Here is a 16,828-nt window from a genome sequence, read left to right as displayed (position 1 = left end):
TGGGATGCGTTTCTTTCTCATCATTCCTGTGTCTAAACTTTAGAAATATTTCACAGGATTGGAATTGGACCTTAACAGTAGTTTTGTATTTTCTTCTCACTTGACGTGACACCAAGGATGCCTCTGCACACTACGACGTGTCTGAGTTCTGGTAACTTCGTGTGTTGGTATCTCGTGGAAATCTTCCTATGTCGTGGCCTCCTTCTCAGCCAGATGTGAATAAAACTGAAGATGTTTCTGGTCTTTTTGGAAACCCCCCTTCCTCCTCCTGTGATGGTGCCTGTACTCAGATTTCCTGGAGCCCGTGAATGCGGAAGGCTCCGGTCCTTTGATGGGTCTGGGTGTGACAGCACAGGGAGGCCTTCTGTTCAGCAGCCATGGCCTGAGAGAAGGCTTTTCTCAGCAGCCGCCCCCTGGTCTAGCTTGTAACAAGGGTAGCTAGCTGTTGTCCTGGCCACGGGTGATGAGGCCATGCTGCACACAGCTCTCCCCCCACCGGGGCCCGGTGAACAGTGACTCATTAATCTTTGGTCAGAGTTATGAGGTAGATAAAGGAGAACCAGGCACCCATTTTGAGTATGAGGAAAATAAAACAGGAAGACTGGGTTTCTTCCTTATAACTTGAGATCCGCAGGCGCCACTTAGATCCTTGACGCCGGTGACCCTGTTCATTTCTCAGCTTTGCCCTCAGGACGTGGAAACATCTTCTGAGGAAGCACCAATATGCCCTGCTTCCCAGATTGGGTCTAGGTCCCTAAACTGTGACTAGGCCAGACACACAGACACCGCTCGTGGGCTGTGGGAGCTTGGGCAAGTTACCCAGCTGCTCTGTGCCTCAGTTTCCTGCTGGTGAAGGGGACTCACACATGGGCTGCTGTGAGCATCTAGCGAGTCGAAGCGTGGAGAGTGGAGCTCGGCCAAGGAGCGGGTGTCCGGCACGAGCGCTCGGCAGGATTCCTGGGGAATCACACACTGAGAGTGTGTCGGTGTGACGGGCCAGCCACTGCTTGGGGAGCTCAGTTGTATAGCTTGCTTTGCCATAGACATTTTCACGGAATAGTTAGTGATGTATCTGTAGTACTTTCTACCTCAGGAGTTGTGGTGGGACAGGGGAACCCTGACCCACAGCGTGGGTGTGCGAGACGTGGCTCTGGGTAGCGTCGTGGAAACCACACGAGATTGGAGTCAGAAGTAGGATTGATTCCAGCGTTCCGTCACGTCTGTTGGCAAGGGACTTCACCCCTCCATGATGTGCTCCCGGGGTCTGTAAAAGGGGGATGGGCGTGGAATACCTGCCCAGCCTCCTTCCTGGGGGCACCTCCCAGGATGCCCAGGATGCCTGGAAATACTGGTCAGAGTGAGATTTCACACACAGCGCTTCCTATGGGCCAGGCGCTTCTGGAAGTGCTTTGCTCATAGTAACTTCCAAAACCTGACCACACTCCGAGGAGGGAGATGCTGTGATCCCATTTTGCAAGTGAGCCCCAGGGAGGTGTAGCAGCTGCTTGGGGTCACACAGCACAGGGGCATAGCCATAAAACTGCTGTCACTGAAGACCATGGCAACAGTCCCTGGGTCAGAGTCTTCCATACTAACCATCCTCCACTTGCTAAAGAAGGTGTGTCGGGTCCTGTTCAACACCCTGCCTTCTCAGGGGCTGGGAGGAAGTTTTTGATTCAGGACACTCAAAGTCAAGTTTCTGCCTTAGCAGTACCACATTCAGGACACTTTCTACCCCGGCTGGACTCAACCTTCATTGTCCCTCCTCCCTCTCTTTCCTTGCAAGTTGGCTGGATTCTGTCACTTCAGCCCTCTCCTCCAGGGAATTAAGGCTGGTAGACCAACTGAGTAAATATGACTAAGAAAGTCAATATCCACCTAGGCAGGCATGAGTCACTTTTTTTCTTCTAGTTAGCTATTTATTCATGTACATTTTAAAGCTAGCCACACAAAGTCATTACATTGGGGCTATTAACATGTTTAATAGTGACAATAATAGGGTGTGACCCGTGGCATAAGTGCATTCAGATAAGAAAAGAGTGTTTTTTCCTGTAATTGCTGAGTTAATACCATTTTCACGGAAATGCTTGAAAACAACCTTTTAAAAAGTTCTTTGTCTAAATCCTTCCCTCATTCCTTGCTTCCCCCTTTCCAGGGGTTCTATAAATTTTTCCTGATCAGTGGCTGGAGATTAGCAAGATGGCAAGCTCTGTCCCTTTTGATGTTTTGGGCCACCTATCCTTTTGCTAGCGTTGAGCCCGTTTTTATTTCCTATTTAGGGATATGGGAGAGTGAGTGAGTGAGCGTGCGTGTGTGTGTGTGTGTGTGTGTGTGTGTATTCAGGGGGGCACATTATTATTGTTGGTGCTTATTGATCTCTCAACTTACACATTTAAGGAAAAAAAAAGAGACATCTGCTAACTTTGCAGAAAACTAGTTGCACAGACAGGGAGTGAACCACTTTGGTGAGGAGGAAATGAAACTTTTCTTAGGTTTATTAGACCACATCCTATAAATCTGTGGCTTATTATATGTCTGATTTCTAAAAAGCATGGTGTCACAGCTGAAGTCTTATTTTTGCTTGTTAGTCATTGAAACAAATATAGATATTGCTTCATTTCCTTGGTACTCTATTTTTCAATACGTGTTATGTATGGAAAATCTGGATTTACACAACAAAGTGCATTAGAAGGGAAGTATTTGCTTTACAAATGTCTACATTGTAACTTTGCAAGCATTCTGTTAAGTTAGACTGTTTAATTTGCCTTCCTACTCCCTATTACATAAAGAATGAGAAAACAGTAAAAGTACCTTCAGAGGCAAAGTTAATTTTTTTTTAAGATTTTTTTAAAATTTATTCTTCTGAGAGAGACAGAGTGCGCGAGAGCACGAGCAGGGGGAGCCGCAGAGGGAGAGGGCAAAGCAGGCTTCCCCGCAGAGCAGGGAGCCCAACGTGGGGCTCCATCCCAGGACCCTGGAACCATGACCTGAGCTGAAGGCAACACGCCCAACCAACTGAGCCACCCAGGTGCCCTGCAAAGTTAATATTTTGATAGACTTCCTTCCGGTCTTTGAAGAGAGGTATTTTAAAAATCATAGGCAGGCTCCTCTCATATTTTACGCAGTTGTTTTCTGTTTGTTTTCCATCTCTCGTGATGGAAACACTTTCCTATGTATGCCAGGAAGAGTCTCTGTAAAACTTCTGATGGTTGCCCATTCTGGCTGTGGGTATCCCTCAAAAAGCTTAGTCATGGCCCCAGGGCCGACAGACTGTTTCTAAAATTCCCCTGTTCTGGCGCCATTGCATTGCACACGGGAGCAGATGTGAGTTAAAAATGACGAAGGCAGAACGTCCCCAGACAGTCCATACTGCCCTTGTGATGTACATGATCAGTAGCTTCGTGCGTTCAGCCCTGGACGATTCTGTGCTGGCAGACCAGCAAGTGCACCCCCCTGGCCAAATCCATTCTCAGGGTGGGGTCGCTAGTGGGGCCACCCATACTATTTTGTGGTCTCTCCTTTCTCTCTTTCTCTCCTTGCAAAGCTTCCTTGGTGAATTCTTCCAGGCCCAGTGAGTGCATGAATTCCCTCTTCCCATGAATCACCCCCGTAGTAGATATGGACCCTGTCAGGCCCCACTTGGAATTTCTCACGCCTCAGCGGGATCACATTCCCAGTGCATCGTGAGGTAGTGTGTCTCCTATGTGATTGATGCAGCTTGGGCACAACTTGCCCAGGGGAATAGGCCTGGAGAGGGAGAGGACCATTCGAGGCCCTCTTTACCATGTTGTTTGCCATTCCTTGGACTGAATGCCGTTCCTTTCACTTCTTACGCTTTTCCTCTCACCCTGTGAGGCCGGTATACGGAGTTGGAAGCCCAGGCTGATCGAGTGCACGGAGGCCCTGCAAGGAGTTCACCCCTGTGGGAGGTGCAGGTGTTCCTTGCCCTGTGGCCATGCCTCTTGGGCTGCCTGACGTCCGCCAGGCGCCACTGCCAGGAGCCATCACGGCTCTTATCTTTGTGACTACCTCCCTTTCCCCCATTCTTTGTGAGTCACATGTTTTCTTGGCATCCCATGTGACAAAGGTCATTAATAGAGAAGACTTGACTTTTGATGCGGGACATGTTATCACCCACACAGTTTATTGTTGTGAGGTCCTCCCCTTTTGTAATTCTAGGAGGTGACAGATCACTTTTTAGTGGGCTCACCTGTGTCCAGGGAGAGTTTAAATTAGCCTAAAGATTTTTTTTTTTTTTATTCCTTATGGGTTCCCCCCTGATGCAGTGACTTGGTCAGTACTTGAAGAGAGGGAGTGGATGCTTCCCACTGATGGTTGTGACATTACCTGTCACATCAGTCTGTGTATCTGTCTGTTGTGATACCTGTTTCTCAGAGTACTTTCGTATTGTTGGTGTCTTTAATGATGCCACGGAGGTAGATGTTTGGAATTTGAGAACAGATAGGAACAAGAGTTCAGCCCAGACTCTGGAGCTGCATTTCCTCATTTTTATGAAGGGCAATTACTGTCAGGTGAGCAAAGTAGGAGATCTGAGTTTTAACCCTTCCTTCTCAGGCCCGTCATGTGCACCTTACTCAGAAGGTACTTCTTGTGTCCGCTGCTGCTAGTTTAGCAAGAGGCAATACTAAGAAATAGATCATCTTCCAGCCTTCATTCCACACATTGCCAACTTTGTCCATCGTATCTCTGAAAGTCCCCTTTCAAGCCTGTTTGCATTAAAAAATGCAGTAGTGGAAAACTTGTCTTGTTTGGTTTGCTTCGGGGAGGAAGGTGACAGACGTGGCGTAGCATGCTTCATGGGGGCACGCGCACGTGTTGGCTGTCCTTTCCATGGCGGTCCTTCTCCAATCAGTCGCTGGCCCCTCAACTTGAGCTGAAAATGAGGAAGGAGGTGGCCTTTGTACAGCCACAGAGCTTTTGACTCTTTGTTAGAAACCTCCTGGGGCATGTGTGCCTGTCCGTGTGCACACGCACGTGTCTGGGCCCAATTCCTGCCGCCCCGCCCCACCCCAGCACAAGCACACGGGCAGCTTGGTGACCAGTGCAGCAGCAGAGAAACATTTTTCTCTGGGCAGGCCCAAGGAAGAGAGCTGTGTGTGCTCAGAGTGAAAGTTTCTGTTTTGGAAAGTCAGTTCCTTCCACTGAGGGAAGGAACTAAAGTCATCAGAGAAAGAAGAAGGTGAGAGGCGAGGGAGGTGGGAAGGAATTGGGGTGACAGAAGGGGGCGCAGCTGCCCCCACTGGATTTAAGTCCCAGCCCCAGCCACCACTGTGTCTGCCAAGCTTTGCTGGAACCCCTGCAATGCAGCCCCGTGGCCCCAGTGGTGGCCTCTCACTGCTTAGGAAGACAGAGTTGGCAGGAGAGGATATGGGCTTGCGGGGTTGCACATGAGCTCTGGGGCCGGGGGCACAGGGATCGGGGGGAGCTCTCAGTCACTGCTGCTCAGCCTGGCTCCCCACACTGGGTTTCCAGCAGGCCCGGTGGTTCACCGAGAATCAGGCTGACCGGTGAGAGGTCCCCTCTGCCTGGGACACGAGGAGCCCCTCCACAAGAAAGTGGAAGAAACTCGTAACCGCCGGGAGAGACATCCAGCTCGTTGGTTGTTCACAACTCTGTCTCCTGGATGTTTCTTTCCTCTTACCACTTTTTCATGAACACATGAGAAAGATGGGTAGAGGTGGGCGGAGGAGGAGATAGCTTGTGGTATCTCTGTCGGCTTCAGGAATGCATGTGGTTCCTAAGGGAAGCGGGGCAGTTCTGGGCCCGTGGCTCTCATCGTACACAGATAAGTTCGCTTCTCAAGGGAATGGGACCCTCCTTTCTCCTTGGCCCTGTCCTGCTTTGGACAGCAAAATGGACTCAGATCAGATTCCTGGGGTGGGGGGTAACTTTCCTCATTGCAGTTTTCCTTGGCTGGGTCACCTGCAACCATCTATTTTTCAGTTTTGCGCTTAATATGTATGCTTTTGTGCCCCAGATTTTAGATGTGGGGACCAGGTTTCTTTTGAGATGTAGGATTAAAAAAAAAAAAATGCACACACAACACACACACACACACACACACACAGTTGACCCTTGAACAACATGGGCTTCAACTGCATGGGTCCACTTCTCTGCGGATTTTTTTTTTTTTTGGTATAGTACTATAAATGTATTTTCTCTTCCTAACGATTTTCTTAATAACATTTTCTCTTTTCTAGCTTCCTTTATTGTAAGAATATAGTATATAAGACATATGACATATGAAATATGTGTTAATTGACTGTTTATGAGTAGACAAGGCTTTCGGTCAACAGTAGGCTATTAGTAGTTAAGTTTTGGGGGAAGCAAAATTTAGGTGGATTTTTGACTGCATGGGGGGGTCAGCGTCCCTAACACCTCCCTCCTGCTCTCCCCCAAGTTGTTCAAGAGTTCATTGTATTTTAAAATCTATCATCCAACAAAATTGACTTCTCTTTCAGTCTCCAGTTCTGTGAATTTTAGCATAAATTTATATGACCCCCACTGCCATCAGGATACAGAACTGCTCCATCATCGTATACACACTCTCATGCTGTCCCTTTCTTAGTCACAGGAAATGTGGGTTTTATTTTTTATCATTTTTACCATTTGAAAGGTAATGTTGACTTGATTCCTCCCTCTCTCTCTGAGAGATTATTTTTTCACTGTTGATTATTAGACTCTCTGCTCTTCCTCCGTGCCTTCTTTAGCCAAAGAGGTGTAACCATGGTGCCTTGGTTGTTGGCTTGTTAGTTACTGACGAGTGTTGGTTGGATTTCCTGTGTTTTAAACTGGCTGTTCTTGCCCACACACCCAGTGTGGGCAATTCTTTCTCAGATGTCAGGACAGATTATTAAGGTTTGGGCATAACTTATAAAATGAAAACGGTGCATTTTCTATAGGTTTTGTTGAGCCAACATGGTCCTCCCAGGCTGTCCTCACTTGTCCCATTTCTTAGGTGAAGGCAGGAAGTAAGGGCTTCGAGCACCTGAGGTGCTTCCCGGATCATCGGTGTATACCAGCTCTAGGTGCTGGGACAAGCTGGGACAAGCACAGGGAGGCCAGAGCTATGTTTCACCTGTGGTGGTTCAGAGCTAATGCTTTCATAGGGAAAAGTGCGATGCGGGCATGTGTGTGTGCCTGTGTTCCTCTTGAGAAATGAGCAGAGGTGACCTCAAAGTTCCCCTGCTCAGAGTGTCACACTTGACTGGCCAGCAGATGATGCCTTTGCCATGGATTCTGCTGGGGAAGGTACAAGCAATTGTACATGTGTAAATTCTTGTGTCATCTAATTCCTGTCTCTGTAATTACTTGGACACTTGCCATTGCAGCCAGTTGACAAGTGGGAACGGTGACCCAGTACAGAAAGCAGAAATTAGGGGGGAGGTGACATCCAGAAACACAGTCGTAGGCCTCCTTCTGGCTTTCTGGCGCCCAAAACCTTTTTAGAGTCAGGAAGAATTACAGCTGCCTTCTACGAAAGTAGCCCAACTTCCCTGGCTGTACCCCTTCTCCCTGCTTCTTGCTTGCCAGGCTGAAGGAATATCTCAGAGTTTGGTAGATTCAGGGCATTGATGATTCATTCAGCTAAGAGCCGCGAGTTTTGCTGATAAGAAACTACCGTTGTCAGAAAACAGGTTTCTGTAGAGGAATGTCCTCCAGGTGGATGAAGAATGGTTTTCATTTAAAGAAAGCACCACCACCACCACTAAGCAAAGCAATGCAAGCCTGGGTACTCCACTAGGCCAAACAAGAGGAGCAAAGCAGGTTAGGAACAAGTTGCTTCTCTATATCCGGATTGAAATGATAGGGGACTTGAGATAGCCAACGCAGGATCTCCCAGCTCTCTTCTGAAAGTACTCGCCATTTGTCTGACTGACGTTGGAAGCATCGTATCATTTCTACAGACATTCACATGAGAAGGTTTAGTTTTTTTATTTGGGTGACAGATCGCATGTTAGGGCACTAAAAGATGAAAGCACTAAATATTTGCTTTAGAGAAACACAGCGAAAGATTCTCTCATCCTCCCCACTGAAAACGGATGGGCTTAGAATTCCATTAACAAAATTGACTGTCTGCAGTTAAACTTAGTGCCCCCCTCTAGGCATGATTAACAAGTGGGGTAGAAAGCAAGGTTGGACAGTGGAGGATTGTACTGGATTCTTTTTCATGTTGAGTGGAACAGGGCCATTTTGTGGAGATTGAGGTCCAAGTTAGCCCAAAGAAATTCCTGACTTCTTCTTTGGCGTTGATCTCCTCCTCCTGGGTCTTTAATAGCACGGTCTTCCCATTGGATTTCCTCTCCATGAAAAGCATCTACGTGTTATTCCAGCTTTCAGGTTTAATGATAAAATCGTAATTCTTGCAAGCCTTTTTGGTAGGAGATGGTTTGCCTCAAAAGAAGAGAGGATGTTGTTTTGGTACTTGGTTACGGTTACTGCAGAGCGTGCTTCATGGAATGATTAAGAGCCTGGGGTTCAAATTCCACGACTTCAGACTCTGGCTTTGCTGCTGGCTAGCTGAATAACCATGTATATCTTCCTGAGGGCCATCTAGGTCTAAGTTTTTCCATTTATAAAACAGGGAAATTTTTGTACCTACCTTCCATTTCTTGGGAGATTTCAAATGAATTTGTGTGCAGAATGGCGTACATGGAACCCGCTAAGCATCTGTCAACATTAGCTCTGACTTATCCTCAGTGGGTATTTTTTAATTCATCTCTTTGGTGGGAAGAAAGAAACGTGAACTTGCTCCCTGGTGGGGGGTGTGGTTTAGTATTAATACTTACCCACCATTTGTTAAAAATCTGCAGTCCTTTGGGCATTGGGTTCCAGTGTTTCATAATATTCTTGTTTCCACCCTCAGAGCTAGTCCATGAGAGAAAAACTAATATTGTTCCCAGTTTATATATAAATAAGGTAGTAGTAGCATTTATCGAGTGCTTTTTTTTTTTAAGATTTTATTTATTTGCAAGAGATAGAGATAGCGAGAGAGAGCACAAGCGGGAGAAGGGAGAAGCAGGCTCCCTGCTAAGCAGGGAGCCTGATGCGGGGCTCGATCCCAGGACCCTGGGACCTGAGCCGAAGGCAGACGCTTAACGGACTGAGCCACCCAGGCGCCCCTATTGAGTGCTTTCTATGTATCAGCTCTGGTTGAAGTGATTTTCATCCATTTACCCACGTAAGTCTCCCAGTAGGTAGGAACTGTTGTCCTCATTTTTAAAGAGAGGGAAATTGTGGCACAAAATTAAGGGAAAAAAAATGTGCCCTCAGTTGCACTGAGAGTGATTGGTTAGGGGGTGGGTTTTAAAGACTGGGTCTTCGTATGTTTGCAAAGGCCTCCCGATTGCACTGTCTCCCCCTGTTCTGTGCATGGGCCCCGCTCACCGCTATCATGGACGGGAAGCACAGAGCAGGCACGCAGATGCTCTCCAGATACGCCAGTTTATGATAGTTGGAAAGAAAAATCTTTATTACCGGAAGTTGCGGCTTCTGAGTCTCTTGGCAATTGGCAGCATAGATTTTTGTTTTGTTTTGTTTTGTGTGTGTGGTTTTGTTTTTTAAATAATTAGAAACAGTTAGACTCTTGTTACCACCCACAGTAAAAATTGCTTGGATCCCGCAAATTAAGGGGGAAAAAAATTAGGCCACTTGATAGAATGATTAAAATGGGGCTTTAAAGAGGAAAGTTTATTTTGCAGAGTGAGCTTTAGATGTGTAAATGCTGAGGATCCCTAGGTTTTCACCTCCTCCTTTGTCTGAATTCAGAATCAAATAATGTTAAAGGTAGTTGCTAACGAGGGGAGGGATTCTGCGCAAGATGGCTCTGGGCAGACCCCACATTTTTTTGTACTTATTAATGGTATGTCTTTTGTATGAGTGGGTGTGAGGACCAGAGCATAAAGCATATATTTGCACAGCGTGTGGTCCTTTCTGCTGCATTCCACTCCCCATGGTGGTGGGCTAAGTTAGAAGGAGGAGGAAAAGCAGGAAGCTTTGACACAGCTTCAGCAGTTTCCACTGTATGGACCTCATCCTTGAGGCTGGATGGAGTAAGCCAGACCTCTTCCAGGTCAGGAGGACTGAATCAGTATAGCCGGGACTCTACGTTCCCTAGGACTGCGCTCTAATTATGCAAGTTGTGACCCCACTTGTGTGCAAATGACATCCGTGCCCTTGCATGTATGTTGTTCCCCTCATTCACCCTCCTCCTGAGCTCGAGGATGGGCCGTGGTCTGGGTTGATGCCTTTAGTCAAGTCAGATGTGCTGTCCATTGGAGATCCTTCAGCCAACGCCCCCCCCCCCCAATACCTTCCTTGGAGTTTCAAGACTGTAAGTGGTCACATGGGTGAAGAGATGATTTCCTAATCCTCGTGGGAGCCCTAAGGATTTGCCTTTGTGAAAGAAGGAACATCTTGCTGGAGGGGTATCTGTCTGTGTGTCCCATCTTAAACCGCATTGCTTTTGACTTCTCTTCTATGATGATTCCCAGGCAACCTCCTCTTGCCATCCTGACTTGTTTAAATTTATGGGTTGTTGGCAAGCAATTTTTTGATGCTATTCTTCTCCTAGCCAGAGGCCAAGATCCCTTGTGGAGCAGTGCCTGAATTTAATAGATGTCATCTGGACACCAGGGAGGGGCATACAGAAGTACTGGGGGAAAAGTCTTAGAAGTGAGATTCTACCCCCAATGCTCCCAGCTCCCAGACTCTTCTTCATCCCTTTCAGGGCAATGCATTCAGAGTAATTTTTTTGGTGGTACCACACAGTATTGTGTATAGTACCCTACAGTTTTAGAACAAAGGGTACAGTGTCTTAATCGACTTGCAGACAGCCTAAAAAATACACAGTAGGCTCCCCTTTCGACTTCATTGTGAATGTCTCCGCATTATTGAGCCCTCCTCCTGGTTGTTTACGATGCTTGAAGATCTGTCCGGAGCTTTTGCAATATTGAGTGACACTCCCGGAATGCTGATTCTACTCTTCTGGCTGAGTGAGGACCTGGTTCCCGGGCCAGGTTCTCAGGTAGACAAGACCAAGCTTGGCAGATGGGGATTAAAGGGGGACTGGAAGTTCTGGAGTGACGTAGGGATGCAGATGAGGTTTTCAGACCCCACTAATTCTGACATCAGACTTCTGACTGAGTTGTCCCAAAGGCCATTCACTTGACTCCATAAGACAGGCATCTCCTGCTTCTGCACATCAGTTATGAAAAAGCCTTAGAAATAGGTCTTGTAGATTCTCAGGATAACACAGCAGGGGCACCAGCTCTTAGGACAGCCCCGGCCCATAGAGCCCGGTGTGACTGAATGCTTCTGAACCAGGTGCTGTTTTGGTGCTAGGGATAAGGGTAGGAGCAAGATGGATTGAGTCCACCCTGAGGTCTGCTCCTTGTTGAGGCATCATCAGAAGAAGTTGCCTCCAGAGCCCCTGGAGAGAAATCAAAACTCCCTCAATGATTGCATCCCTCCACTTTGGTGTGAATGGTCTTGGTGGTGAGGCTGCCAAAGGAAGCCATGTTCAAGTGGGTGTTTTGTGGATAAGCCCGCCTTTGGAGTTTGGGGAATTACCAGGCTTGGGCTTCTGACCATAGCCTAGATGCTGCCAGACCCATTTCTCTGCTCCTTCATCCTCACTTATGCCTGGTGGCCAGGATCTTTCTGGCCCCAACCCTCTCTCTCGCCTCTCCTCCTCCGTTTTGCCCACCTAGTGGGATTTCTCACCACGTTCTTGCTCTTGCTCATTCAACATCGAGTCTTTGCTCTGCCTCTCTTCCGACCACAAAGATCTACTTACTCGACATCCCTGTGGGGCACATCTTCGGTGGGCTCCAGACAGACCAGTGTCTGAGCATTCTAAGAGCCTCTTACAGTTTAGAAGGAGGGGAAAGCAAAGGAATTTTTAAAGTACCATAAGCTGGAGCTATGTAGAATAGGGCAAACAGCCTTCAGTGCTCTGGGGATCAATGTTTTTAATTTGGTTCCTGATTTATTAAGAAAATATGTGGTCTCCAGGATTAAAAAAAAAAGAGGTTACCTAGGGAGATTGACTGGGACTGTCTTGTGGGTCCAAGAGATAGTAGTAAATTGGGTATTACCTTACAGGTCGTAGCAGCTCTTGATAAGATTATCGTGCACGTGGGCCTGGGCTTCTGGTGCAAGACAAATGAAATAAGTCAGGTCAGAGAAATGGACCTGAGTGCCCTAATATATTGCCACAAACAATTCCCGGAGCATCTGGCCACAAACCAGAGAGTAATTTGTTCACTGAGGGCAGGGTGGGAGAATCAGTTACAAAATCTTAGGATTATGACAGGTGACTGGTGATCAAACCTACGCATCCTGTCCAGTCCTTTCTGTAAACCTGGGGAGACTGAGGCCTGGAGTGAGGGGATGGCTGCCCAGAAGATCACATGGTCACGTGTAGCCGGATCGTGATAGAATCAGGGCTTTGTCTGGACCTCTTGGCTCTTCTCTTTCTATTCAGCTACCTCTGATTCAAGGTGGAATTTGACTTTGTGAACCGTTCCTGTTGAGTGCCATTAATTTTAAGCTCTTGCGAGATTAGTGGGTGAAGTTATGTGTGTTCAGTATGAATTCACTTATTTTCCACTTGAGAGATCCTCAGTTTCTGGGCTGCCCTGGGTGTTGACATAATGATGATCAGGAGGCTCATGGTGGTGCTGACCAGGGACTGATATAATTATCTGTGGGAGGTTAACTAGGGAGAGGTGAGCTGGAATTCACACAGAGAGAGTTTTAAAACTTTTCCAGCAGTGGATGTCCTTTAGCAATACATAGAAAATCAGATCTTACCATTCATTTGTGTTTTGAATGCTGGATGAACAACTAGTCTTCGGCAGGGAATTTTATCCTCCTATATAATCCTACCACCTTCTTTCCCAGAGGACTGGTATTTGGGAATCCTTTTACAGTGTTGCTTTCTGGGGTTTTGTTAAAAACTCAGACATAGAAATGTGTGAAAATGATTCATTGAAAGCAAGTCTGACACCAACAGTATGTGATACAACTTGGAAAGTGTCTAGGTTGAGGAGCTCCAATACTTGAACTCAAAGCAAGTATGACTGAGTTGACCACAGTAAGAACAGATTCAAGAGTTCACTGCTGATTTTTAAGTTTTTGCGAAGAGCGCTGGTCTGCCCCTTGTAGTCCCATGCCCTGTAACTGGGAAACAAGCTGGTGCCCTGCCTCCGAGTTCAGCAAGTTTGTTTTGACTTGGAGCCCATGATGGGAGTGAAGCTCTCATTATGTAATGTTAAACTGGGCCGGGAATGTCAGCTGGGCTAGGCCTGCCAAAGCTTGAAGAGTTGGTTGGGAATGGGCTATGTTTAGTATGACTAATCCAACTTGGCTGGGTAAAGGGGTGGGTGGGTGTCTCTCTGAGAAGGGAGGTATGACTTGTGCTATTTCGAGTCTTAGTACTTAGTGTAAACTCTGCAGACGGAAAAAAAAAAAAAAGTTGAGCCTTATGACCAACTAGTAAAATTGGGGCTGTTGACTGATACCCAAGATTGCTATAGAATTCTGTGGTCAAGATCAAGGTATATCACTTGCAATTAGAGAAATAACACTTTTGGGTTATGTGAAATGGTGTTTCTTAAAGTAGCCTATCCTGGTCAAGTGCTGCCTGCAGAAGTACTTAGTAATTAAAACAATTTTACAAAGTAAACATTAGGTTCCTTAATAAAAATAGCAATAAACCCTAATAAAAATTTCAAGCAAAGGAAGAGGTGAACTATTTTCCTAATAATGATTCCAAAGTATAATTTAAGGTCCATCTACTGACCTTATTGGTCTTTGGGAACTTCTTTCTCCCTTTGCCCTCATGGATCCTACTTTGAGACTCTTGGCTCAGCTTCCTCTTGGCTTTTCTTAGGGGACAAAAGAATCCTATTTTTATGCAAATGTATTGGCGGTTGAAGGTAGAAATAATCAGGAACCTTGTTTGCACCATGATCCTGAAACACAATGTGGTCCCCACCCCCACCAGAAAAAGGGTTGCCTTTTGGTGGAGATGGCAGAGCCCAGCCTCCGCCCTGCCCGAGGTAAAGGGGGGATTCGCTTTTGTTCCTTCTCTGATGAATGGAAGTAAAGTGTTCACTGAACCTGGAAACACCTCCTTTTGTGTCTGGTGCTCTCCTAACACAGGCCGTTAAACTTGGGGCAATCACTCTTGGTGGGGGATTGAATGGGGCCATTGTGGGGGGGAGGGGCTCACACTGAAGCCACTGAGGCCATAGAGATGCCATTGTTTCTGAGTAATAAGACAAGGAGGAAGACTCTGGGGACCTGCAGGCATCCGTGTGGCCACCACACTGACTGCTTTTCTAGGTCTGTGTTATCCCCAAGGGAACCCCCCCCCGCCCCCCCGCAACCATGGGGCTGGGCAAGGTCAGCCTAGGCAGGAAGCGCGACAGAGCCCCCTGTAGTACAGACGTGGTGCCCCCTGGGTCCATCTCAGTATGGACCTTTCGCTTCCTCCACACTGGCCCTAGGCCCAGCCATCATTTTTGCGGGGAGGTGGCTGTTTTCCTCCAGGCACCCAGTTAAAAACATTTGCTAAAAATCACTTCTTCCACCTTAGGAACAACAAACTCTCCCAATTCTCTGCCAGTGATGTTGTGTGTGTGTGTGTGTGTAACTTCCCCTTTGCCATCTGGTCTTTCAGAGGCACTTCTGATCTTAATTATAGTGTTCAGCCTTTGTTTATTTAAAAATCAGAAGGCAGATAGGCTGTTAGAGGGTTTATCTGTCCTAATTGTACCAACATACCTGCAAACCATCTCTCAGTTAGTTGAGGGAACCACTGCAGTCCCTACTGACGCAGTGATTTTACGTGCACGCCACCTTACCTGATGTGTTGCTCAGAGGCAGGAGTATACTTCTTGCTTCAGAATTGCTGTGCTGGAATTTTCCTTCCAATCTCTGCCATGTAGTATTGATTTGAGGGGGATCTAGTCTTACGACTGGGAAGAGTAAGCAGACCTGAGTGCAGATTCAGACTCTGCCACTTACTGTGTCATCCAGGGGAGATTATTTTATTCCCCAGGAGCCTCAGTTTTGCAATCTATAAAAATAGAGACTGGTGTCAACATCCAGGAGTGAGTGTTGCCTGATTTAAAGGAGATGCATATGAAAAGCTGGAGAACAAGTTTAGGCATCCTTGCACCTGGGGCCATACAGGGGTCCAGGGATATAAAGTTAAGCCCCCAGGCAGCTCTAGTAAACTAGAGGCTTAGATGCCATGTATCCATTGTCTGTCTTTTGAAACCTAATAGATGTGTAGTTGGTTTTGCTGTTTTTTACCTGTCTCTTTGATAATTTTGATATTCTAATTAAGCAGTGGCTTACATCAGGATGTATACTATTTTATAGATCTTTCAAAAAGTGACTCTTGCTTGACAATTATAACAAATTGCACACAGAAATTAGCTTTGCTCTGCTTACACTTTGAAAATATACTTGTTGAAGCCACTAAAGAGACAGGTTTAGAAAATGTTGAAAACATTAGTCTTCTCAATTAAAAACAAGCATTGTAACTGTGGGCTTCTTCCCTTGAATTTAAGAAACTCTTTTAGAGGAATCAATTCTTAGGGATCTCTATGATGTCTGGATAAAGTATGCATTTTTAGAAAAATGCATCTTTTTAGATAAAAATGCACTTTCAATTGTTGCATGGGCTTCAGATACTTTTTTTGTCCGACCATCACAGTCTGACAATTGTAAAAAAATCAGTTTTAGAAACTGTATTTAAAGAATTTATGATCCCAAAATGCTCTTTGAAATATTTTGAAATTATCTATTGGAGGTGTTTTTTTTTGTTTTTGTTTTTGTTTTTTGTTTTGTTTTAAGAAAAGATTTTCCTCTGAAAAATATTGCAGTAGTTACGTTTTTATATATAAATTCCTACAACAAGCATTTCTTGAACATCTACCTGGTGCTTAATTTGTTCTGTATGTTTGTACTTAAGACATGGCAGTAACCATGGACTCTTCACACATTTTTGATAAAGGAAGCTGTTCTCTTTATAAGCTTGGCTGCCCCAAAATTACAGTGAAGGATGAAGTAGATTCTAATTGCTGACTCTTGAGCTCAACATCTATGTATTTTATCTAATTTATAGTTGGAAAAGGAGCTAAAAATGTTAAGAGTCCATGCCAGTTGTTTGAGGAGTTGTAGTTTATATAGTTCTGGATTTAGGTTCGGAAGTACCAGAAAGCCCCACGCTATTTGGGTCAAAGAGAAGAAATCCAAATTAGTATTAATTGGCATTCATGATCGCTCCCTGAGCACCAGTGATGTTTGTGTCCCAAGCATAGACTAATTTGGCCAACTGTATGGGTCAAACAAAATAGCCAACAGCTCGAGTTATGGATGGTGTGAAAAACACAGCATCTGATTGTTAACACCACGTTCCCCAAGTCTGTGATGTTCTCTGACCTCTGGTGCAAATAGCTGTTCATCTCGAGATGATTTGACAGCATAATTTAGTATTTGGAATTCTTTTAAAACTACAGAAAAGGGGTGATTAAAAACTTGTGCTTCTTCTCCAGCATATAAAGCAAGCTTTTCAATTATATTTTTCAGGGGACAGAGTTATTGGAGTTGAACATTGGCCTGGGTAGTTATACAGAACTGGTTTCTGTTTGAGGTTAGTTGACTTTGACTGGATTATCCAAATACCATCAAGGTAACCAAGGAGTGCATCTGTTAGCTCTTGGACAGTTGTAAATAATCACCGCCCTCTAGATCACAAGCTCCCTGAAGGCAAGGACTTTTCTGTGTT

General features: G+C 45.9%; 1 protein-coding gene across 21 annotated transcripts in view; it reads left to right on the top strand.

Annotated features, from left to right (window-relative positions):
• TCF7L2 (transcription factor 7 like 2) overlaps window positions 1-16,828 on the top strand; it is a 196,184-nt gene that overhangs the window by 124,794 nt on the left and 54,562 nt on the right. The gene's annotated exons all lie outside the window — the stretch shown is intronic.

The sequence above is a fragment of the Eumetopias jubatus genome, unplaced genomic scaffold, assembly GCF_037043125.1.
Source record: "Eumetopias jubatus isolate StellerSeaLion01/CBP00866 unplaced genomic scaffold, mEumJub1_p1.0 scaffold_17, whole genome shotgun sequence".
NCBI lineage: Eukaryota > Metazoa > Chordata > Mammalia > Carnivora > Otariidae > Eumetopias > Eumetopias jubatus.
Note: the sequence above shows the minus strand (reverse complement) of the source record. Positions and strands in the feature narration are given on the sequence as shown.